This window comes from Panonychus citri, unplaced genomic scaffold (assembly GCF_014898815.1).
Source record: "Panonychus citri isolate SS breed McGregor unplaced genomic scaffold, ASM1489881v1 Contig00141, whole genome shotgun sequence".
In the NCBI taxonomy this organism is placed as follows: domain Eukaryota; kingdom Metazoa; phylum Arthropoda; class Arachnida; order Trombidiformes; family Tetranychidae; genus Panonychus; species Panonychus citri.
The window spans coordinates 1,321,481-1,331,621 of record NW_026515546.1 but is presented as its reverse complement, the minus strand read 5'-3'; positions in this window follow the sequence as shown (position 1 = coordinate 1,331,621).

Sequence of the window (10,141 nt, the reverse complement as noted above, 5' to 3'; positions counted from 1 at the left end):
ACTTTTTTTCGGATGATTATTTTCATTTCCTCTTTAATCATCAATTTTCATCATCATTATTTACAAACTTGATTAATCATCACCATGAATCACTTTAATCTCGTTCCATGGAGTAAATATGAAAAAAATAATAAAATTCTAACCGCAATATCTGCTTTAATTGGTCTTAACTCACAATTCCTGAAAGAAACTGTTTCAAAAATCTATTTTCTTCATAAACAAACATTATTTCAGTTTCAAAAATTGAGTAAAGTTGATCCTTTGCATGGTAAATTCAATATTTTATCGACTTGTTGTTTTTTGTTCTCGTCATTGTTGATACAAGCTGAGCTTCTCATCAGAGAGTTATAATCATGATAATATCAGAACAGGATGATAACTCAGTTTGGATGTTAATGAATCATATTAAGATAAAATACATCATGATGATGATATTATTTTCATCAACAAGATTCTCTTTGTAAGCCTTTAGTCTTCTTGTTTTTTATCATTAACTTTATTATTCAGGAACAAGAATAAGAAATAAATACAGAGAGAAGAAAAATTCTGTCCCTTTTTTCATCTTCATGGTGATGAGAAGGAGACTCAGGATGAAGAAGGGGGTGAAAGTGTCTCTACAAAAATAATGGAAGATTAATATCCAACGAATACGCCTGATGATGTGACTTATATTCCATAAAAAAATGCTGACATTTTTTTCCGCATCCTGCTCATCATTATCATCATCATTTCCATTGTTATGGATAAAGTTCAGGAAGATGGACAAAGACAGAGAAAAAATTAATCTCTTTCTATCTTTAGAAATCGGTAAAAAACCTAGAATATCCTCTGTCTGTTTCTCTTTGTTTTTTCTCTTTCTTCGATGATAAGTCGCCATTTTATCTCTCTCTCTCTCTCTCTCTCTCTTCCATTAACATGATGATGATATTTTTTTATGTTCTCTCTCTTTCTCTTCTTTTGCGTCTGTTCCATCAATACATCAACATGTTCTTCCATTTTTTTTGTTTATTTTCTTTCACTTTTTTGTTCTTTCTTTTTTCATTCGGTCTTCATTTTCTTCTTCTCCCTCGTTAAACCTTCAGTATCTCTCTCGAATCTTTTAGTATGTCCAACAATCTTTTACCTTTTTTGCATCATTCGCATCTTCTCACTTCTCATCATCTTCTTAATTCCCTGGGGGTGGTCAGAACTATTCGATGAAGTGGACCTGCCTTTTTACCTATACGACTTCGTTCTCTCTCGTTTTTTATCATCTTCATCTCTCTCTCTCCCCATAATGATCAACTGAATGTATCGAAAGAGATTAGTCAACTTTCTGCTATTCCTCATTTTTATCAGCTCTTCCCATGAACTCGTTCTGAATTTCTTAAATTAATCTGAATTTAAATGATGAATCAGAGGAGGGAGAGAGAGTATGATGATGAAGTTAAAAGAAATGCGAATACGAGAAAGAGAAAAGAAAGGAAAAGGAAGAGGAAGAGGAAGGAAAATGACTATTGGTAACGAGAGAAAGAGGAATGAAGATAAATGAAGAAAAATCGAAAAGAATGAAAGTTGAGACAAAAGAAAATTGACAGAGAAAGTGAGAGAGAAAGAGAAAAGAATAAAGAGAGATGAGAAAGATGAAGATTAAATAATCTACACAGAAGGATGAAAGAAAATTAGAAAAGAAACAAAAAAAAGTTATCAAGAGGGAGTGAGAAAAACTCTGGGAGTGGAAGGTGGGAGTGAATGAGATTCTCATGATGATGATGATCGGGAAGATATTTAAGGTTTTGTATCTGTTTATGAGGATAAAGAGAGATGCAGATAATGACGGATACATTGAAGAGGATGGAGAGATGAAAAAAAGATGAAGATAAAGATTAAATTGGAAAAAATGTTTAACATTGTTTTGCGCAGAAAAACAGTAAGATTGATATCCTATTATATCATTTCGAGTAAAATTGAAGATGGAAGATGAAAGTGGAAAGGGAAGAGAAGGAGGAGGAAGAGAATTGGTCAAGAATATTTTTGGAAGAAAAAAGAAAAAGAAATATGGTTCACTGGACTTTGTCCTCTTTCTTTTTTACTTTTACCATTTTCCATTTCAGTGAATCTCATCTCTTCATCTTCATCATCATTTCTTTCCTCATCTTATTCTCTCTTTCTCTCCCCATTCCGCATCTTCATCTTCTTCATTTTATCTCTCTTCTTATTTATCTTCCTAAATATAATATTTTTTTCTCATTGATTAGTTTCTCTTCTGAAAAAATAGAGAGAAGGAGAGAAAGATGATGATGATGAGGAAGAAAATTCATCTTACATGGCTTAACTCTCTCTCTCTCTCTCTCTCTCTCTCTCTCGCTCCTCATCGCATTATTTTTTCTCTCTTCAAAAGTATCTCCCATCTTTTTCATCTTCATCTTCCTCATCATCTAAAAACTGACCCTCCAACATATTAACTTATAACTAAAAGTTTCTCATCTCTTTTTTCATATTAATACATTTTGGTAGTTTTTGGGTTGAAATGTAATCTTGAAATTACTTTTACTTATTACTTTATTACTCTGCCTTTCACTTTTTTCCTCCCTGTGAGTATTTTTTTTCATAGCATCATTACAGCTTCCGGAAAGGTGTGGTCATTATCTAGATAATAATAATAATAATAAAAAAGTTCTATCATTTTCCCGCCAATAGTTTAGATTAAATCACCTACACTTTTATTGGTAACATTTCATCATGAGAAAGGTAAAGATGAGCCAAGAGAAGAAGCTATTACAAATTAAGAAGGGACAGAGAAAAAGATGATGAGGATGAGGATGAAATGGATGAAATGGATGATAGAAGGAGGAGAAGGATAAAAAACGTATGCAAGTATTAGATGGAATAAAAAAAAAGTATAAGTGGTGATAGATAAAAAGAGATGAGGATGCTAAAAGATGATTAGTAGTTTGTGAGTGTGGAGGGAGAAACAAAAAAAACTTTAAGTCGTAATGGAATTGGATCTGGTTCAATTTGGATGCTGGTTGCAAATAGAGTGCAACAAATATATTGATTAGATGATGAAAAAGTAAACTTTAAGGATCCTCAGAGACTGACCATTGAGACCAGGAAAAAAGAGAGAATAAGTAAGAGAGAGATGAGTGAGGGAGGGAGAGTGAGATGGTCAACAATCGATTTATTCATTTTTTTCGCTTTTTTTCCTTCTCAATTTTTTCTCCACTTCTTTTCATCCTCATCTTTTTTCCTTTTTACTCATCATCATCTTCTCTCTTTTTCTTCTTCTCTCTTTTCTCTTTCTTTTTCTTTACTGACCATATCTTAAAGTTTTACATGGCTCATGCTCTTTGACCAGTTTCATCCATTACATTTCAGCAGCCATTTTATAAAATAAAAACCTAAATTCAAGATAAACCCAATTGACCTTTAATAACCATTTAAAACATTGACAAACTAACCGGAATCAGAATTGAAAATATTAATCAGATTGTAATATTAGTTGAAATGAATTTGGGTCAACAATTCATCCTAATTATTGACATTTAATCAAAAGCAATTTACAATCTGATTACAGTATTCACTTTAGTGATGCTTGATAATAATGATGAAGAAGAAGATGATGATAAATAATGATTAGTTCTGAATGTAATTGTGAAAAAAGTAACTTTCTCATCTTTCATTTTCTCCCTGTAAGGATATCCAATTCTCGGTGACTCCATATTGATGACCTGGATGACATGAGAAAGATGTACATCTTATCCTTAGTATTTTTTGCCTCCATCATCATCCTTATCATCCTCATCCTCATTTTCTTGCAAAAGTAAATTCCCATTCCAACAACAGAATACAATTAACTAAAAATGATCTCCATTGCTTTTTTCTTTCTTTTCCCTTATTCTCATCCTCAGTCTCTCTCTCTATCTCTCTCTCTCTCTTACTCATCATCCTCATCCTCATCATCTTCAGGCTGTTTTTTACTTTCATCCTGATGCTTGAGTAAGCATTACAATTAAATGACAAAAAGGTTATCATTTTGTTTGCAGTGGCCAATGTTAGATGGATATAAGATGAAAATAAAGATGAGGATGGAGATGAGAATAATAATGATGATGATGAAAAAGAAGATGATAAAAAAATAGAGATTGTCTTTCTAACTTTTCCTTCCACTTTCTCCCTTTTTGGTTTTCGTTACTTATCATCAACTCGATATCTTTTTGTGAGTTTTATTCACCTGACGAAAGATATTGATGATAATGAGAATACGAAAAAAATAACATAGAAAATAAGAGAAAGAGAGAAAAAAAAACTCTGTAACATTCTCCTTAGAACTTCAGAACTTTTCGTCTTCAGAGTTCTTATTACCATGACACTGGACACTAAAATGAAGAAAGATAAAGATAAAGAGAGAGAGAGAGAGACTTTGTCTTCTCACTCATCATTATCATCCATTATTAGACTAACATAGGTTTCCAATTTAATTACAATCCAAATACCTTTTTACTTTATATCAACTTTCATCTAAAGAAGATGCTAACTTTGTATTACTAAATGTTCACATCTTTTCAAGTCTCCGATTTCCTTGATTTCCAATTTTCCACCTTCGATTCCCGCTCAATTCCAGAGGTAATCATTAATCTCTTCATTAATTTTATTATTATTGTTATTATTATTTTTACGAGTTCGCATCATCAAACTATTATCACAATAACTTTTCAAGTGATTCAGTTTGATTGCAAACAATTAACCCAAAGGAAGAGTGACAAAAAAAACGTAAATTGTTTAGGCTTCACATTTGGGAAATCTTGATAATTAAACAATTAAAAGGTAATAGAAAACAATTAGTCAATTGTAAACTTAAATCTTGAAATTATCATCATTCTTGTAATATTTCATATCGATTTGATTTACACGTTGCAATGGAAACAAAAAAAAGGGCTAATCATCACAGTTAATTGTGATAAAAAGGATAGTGATTATAATAAATTAGATGAATCCTTTGGATTGTGAAAAAAAACCAAACAAGGAACCGGAAGTAATGCTAGATGAGTGTTATCGTAGTAAAGTTTTATCAATGGTTATTTAACATTATGAGAAGTGTTGATCCGTAAAGAGATAATCTTTCATCCCGAAAAAGTTCACAACAAAGAAGATTAATCAACCTTTCATCTTGTTTTTATCTTCATCTCTTCACAAACATTAACATGATCATCATGGTGATTCAATCAGTGAATCAACTGTAATTTTCATCAACAAATAAGAATACAAGATAATTAATAACAATTAGATGATTGTTACCTTCAAGTTTCAATTTTCTTACTCATATTGTTTTGCTTTTGTTAAATGTTAATAAATATTGAGATAAATTCTGATGAAGAAATAGTATAATTGTTCATTAAGTATTTGAATGTCCATTCAGTTGAAATGGTTAATCGTTTAGCTATCATGTTTACATGATAAAAATTGTCACATTCTCATTGAAAGAGTGACCATAAAATTAAAGATTAGGGATAAATGGGTTGACTTTTACTTGGACGTTTCTGTGATAATCAATTAATTGTAACATTGTAAATCAAATGATGTGAAAATGTTGATGTCCAGTGTAATACAAATCAAATGATCAAATCAAGTGTGTTCATTAAACGACTATTAATTAAATGATTCAATTATTTTCACCTAAATTGTGATCAAATTTTGATTAGTTAAATTGTATTTTCTGGTTAGAATGGGTAATATAAATAGAGAGAGAGAGGGATAAATAGGGTGAATGTGTCTCCAACAATTAACTAATTGTTTTCTTGAAGGGTAGAAAACCTGAAACCCACCAAGCCTTCAATTGGATCATTTGAATGATTTGCCGAATCAATTGATTCCAATTGATTTTATTAACTTTTCATTTTCTTTTAATTTCTTTTAAAAAATTTCCATTTAGTTTATTGAAACTTTGTAACCTGATCACTAATGTGATTTTCTTATTCATCTTATTCATTAATTGAATTTCCTGTAATCGATTCGATTGAGTTAATTACTTAATTGATTCCTATGGGAATTTCCAATCATTTTAATTACTTTTAATTGTAAGACCTTAATAATTGTCTCATCTTTAAGATGCTCTTAATTTGGTCACTCAAGAAAGAGAATGATTTTCCTCTCTCTTTTTATCTTTCTTTTCCTCTTTCATTTGTTTTGTGCTTTATCAAGCCAAATGGCTTTTATTAACTATTATTAATCTCTCCCTTTTGTTTAACATAGACACTGTCGCGTCATTAGACCCAGATAATCTTATTGTTAAACTTTATTAATCTTTTGATTTTCAACCTTTGTTAATCTTAATCACTCTGGTGATATAAAGTGAACACTTAGTGTTGTTTCCCCTTTTTAATCATCTTTAATTTTGTAATCAAAACTTTCCCCCTCTTAATCATTGTATCCCAATATAATCAACCATCTCCCGTTTTCACACAGAAGAAATTAATCTTAGTTCTTGTTAAGAATACATCTCTTAATGAGTCTTCCTTTTAAGTTTGTTCTTCTCTCAATTTCTATTAATCCAATAAACCTCAAAGTTTCATGATAAGTTCATCTGTAGCCTTTTTCTATTGTGATTAATCTGATCGCCTAGTGATAATTCTCTGAATTCTGAGGTAACAATCTGAAGATTGGATCCGATCGAATCTTTGCTGATCTGGTATTTGTGGCAGATCGTTTTCTTTTGATTTGAAAGTCTTCAATTTATCTCTTTGAGATTTCTTGCCTTGATTCCTTATTGGAATTTCTCCCTCAACTCAATCTAAATCCCCACAAATTGGCGACCCAGGCAGGATCCCTTCTTCTTCCCCAGTTATCTCTATCCTTTATTCAGTGAATCATCCCTATCATCATTAGTTGATCTTCTCTAAAGTGCTTGAACTTAATCATGGGTCCTAAATCTAAACGAGGTCGAAAACCAGCCCATGTTTCCCCTGTTGCTTCAATTACTGGTGACATCTCTGAGAATACTCTCATCTCTCCAACAACATCGCAATTCCCCACAACTCCTGTTGTAACTCGTGCTACGAACCGTCGTAATCAAACCATCTCACTTGATGAGAAATCTCTGAAAGATCTGGATTATTCGGAAATGCTTTTCCTCTTTACTCTTTGGAATTCGTCAACACCAATTCGCTCTTTGGCATCCAAAAGACTCATTGATATCGTCGAGACACATCTTCTCCTCATGGGTGAATCCCTAAACTCTGATGAAATTCTCAATCTAAATGTTGGTGAAGTCAAAAGTCAAAATCTTCCTGAATGGTTACTTGAATTCCGCTCTAACGGTATTTCAGAAAAAGAAATCCAAACCTTCATCAAATCAATCGGTATCGATGATGATACCATCTTTCAGATCAATAATGATAATTTGATCGCTCTTCCAATCTCTCTTGGTTCAATCAACAAAATCCGAACCGTCCTCAACAATCATGGTGCTGATATCATTGACTCAAGTACAATGGTGCAAAAATCTTCTCAATCGCCAATTCCTTCGGAATCAATTACTGCTGCTGCTCTCATTGAGATTGTTAAACAATTAAGATCAGATCCACATATCCCTGATTTGTGAAAGGATGATCAATTCAATGGCTCACAAAACTAGAGATCGTCTTGCTGAAAACGTTGACGACGAAACTCGTCTTAGGCTTCTTCAGAAAGCAATGACGCATGAAATCAAAAGTTGTGCCTCTGAATTGGAATCGATCACCGATTACAAAGACTATGTTGCTGCCTTATTTGAAAACTTCGAACTCCCGAATCTCAATACTCCATCGACTTCGAGCTTCAACAGTGCCGATATAATGTTGAAGAGCATCCTGAAAAGTTCTTTGGTGACATGCAAGATTAGTGGCAAAATCTCTTGGTCATGTTAATAGAGTTTTCTCTCGCTCGTCCTTCAACATATTCCGAAATATATCAGAGATGATATCTATTTCCTTGGTATCAACGATGATAAAACTAAAATTTTCAATCATCTCACTCGAAAACATTTCGACGCTAAAATGGCTTCTAAATACAATCGTGATAAAAAATCAAAGCCTTATGATAAAGGTTATTCTGATAAATCAAAGAGTGTTTACTCTAAAGATAAGTTTAAAAACTCCTCATCATCTTCAACATCTTCAAACTCCAAATCAAACAATCAATCAAAGTATTGCAATTACTGCAAGAAAGAAGGTGATCATACAATTGAAAATTGTAAACGTCTTGCTGATCGTCGTAAACAACAAGGTTTACCTCCATATCAACCTCGTCCAATTCAACAAAATTCATCTCAAGAACGTGCTCAACCTTCCAACGTTCCCGCTATCACTAATTACCCAGCAAATTTAATCGTGATGTCCAACGAAACTCCTCAAGTTAACGAGGAAACTCCTCAAATCATTCGTGAACCAATTCAAAGTGCGGTTCGATCATCTGGTATCTCATTCGCTACCTCAAATTCAGTTTCGCAAATAACAAAACTTGGTGACACTCTCAAACACATGCCTCAGGTCAAACTTAAACTCTGTTTACCCAGTAAAGAATTGGTTAAAGAGGGTAAAGTGCTCCTCGATACTGGTGCTTCTATTTGTGCTATTGATTCCGCGCTTGCTAAGGAACTCCAAGTTACAACCATCCCTCATAATCGCTATCTAAAAGGTATTTGCTCCAATTCTTACGTCGATTCCCTTGGTTTCGCCTACGCTCTTGTCAAACATAACAATATTGACGATTCCCATATCGTGAAAATTCAAGTTTGCAAAAATTTCGAGCCAACCTTTTTACTCGGTAATGCTTTTCTCCATGTATTTTACATGAAGATCGCTTCCGATGGTGATGAATTTGTTATCTCTTGTAGAGAAAGCGAAAACTCTCCTGAATTCAATGATGCAGAATTTTATTTTAGATTTTGTACACCAGACGAAACTTCTGATATAATCGACTCAACTATTAAAGTAACTGGAAATAATTCCTCCGATTACATCCTCAATGAATCCCTTTCAATCAAACCTAAACTAACTAAACAGGTTCCAACTCTCGATAATTCAAATTATACTAACCTCGAATCCAACCCATTCATTAATCTAAATCTCGAATCTAATCAAACAAAAGCAAAATTCAAACAATTTCAAGAGTCTTCACTCGTCCATTTCACAACTCAAAAAGAAACTCGTGAACATCCCGATCATTCCCTTCTCGATAAAATTAGAGAACGAATCAATCCTCAATTAACTCCTGAGCAACAACAAGAACTTTTTGACCTTTTAAGCCTCTATCAAGACGTGTTTTCTAAACATAAGCACGATTTAGGTTTTGTTTCATCTTCCATTTGTCCAGTTATAATTGATTTGGAAAATCAAACTGTTCCATATCAAAAGCCATATAGCTGTGCTATCAAACGCCGTGAAGATTTCAAAGAGATAATCTCAGAAATGCTTGCCCACGATCTAATCGAACCTTCAAATGCTCCTGGTGGTTCTCCTTCGCTGTTAGTTCCACGTCAAAATGGTCCTCCTCGTATGGTAATTGACTATCGATTGGTAAATCGTCTAACAAAAGTCCCTCAACATCCAATGCCTCGCATCGATGACTGCTTGGAAGTAGTCCGTGGTGGTAAATTTTCAATCTTTTCGATCTCGCTCAAGGCTATCATCAGATAGAACTCCCAGAGTCGGAAAGAGAGAAAACGGTATTGTGACCCCGACGGAAATACCAATATAAGAGACTTCAATGGGTCTCTCTGGTGCTCCGTTCATATTTCAAAGTTTATGAACACTGTTTTGGATGGTCTCCAATATAAAAACTGTATCGGATATTTTGATGATATTCCTGTTGTTGGTAAAAACTTTCCCGATTTACTCCATAACACTCGATTAGTTCTAGATCGCTTAAGGCAATTCAACCTCAAGGTCAAACCGGAAAAATGCGAATTCGGTAAGACTGAAATCTTACTCCTCGGACATTTAGTTTCAGGTGATGGAATTCGTCCAGATCCCAAAAAGGTTCAATCATTAATCAATCTTCCATATCCTCGTAATGTTCGCGAATTACAATCAATCCTCGGCTGCTACAACTACTTTAGCCGTTATATTCCTAATTATTCGAATATCGCTTCTCCACTCTATCGACTAATTTCTCGCGAAAGAAA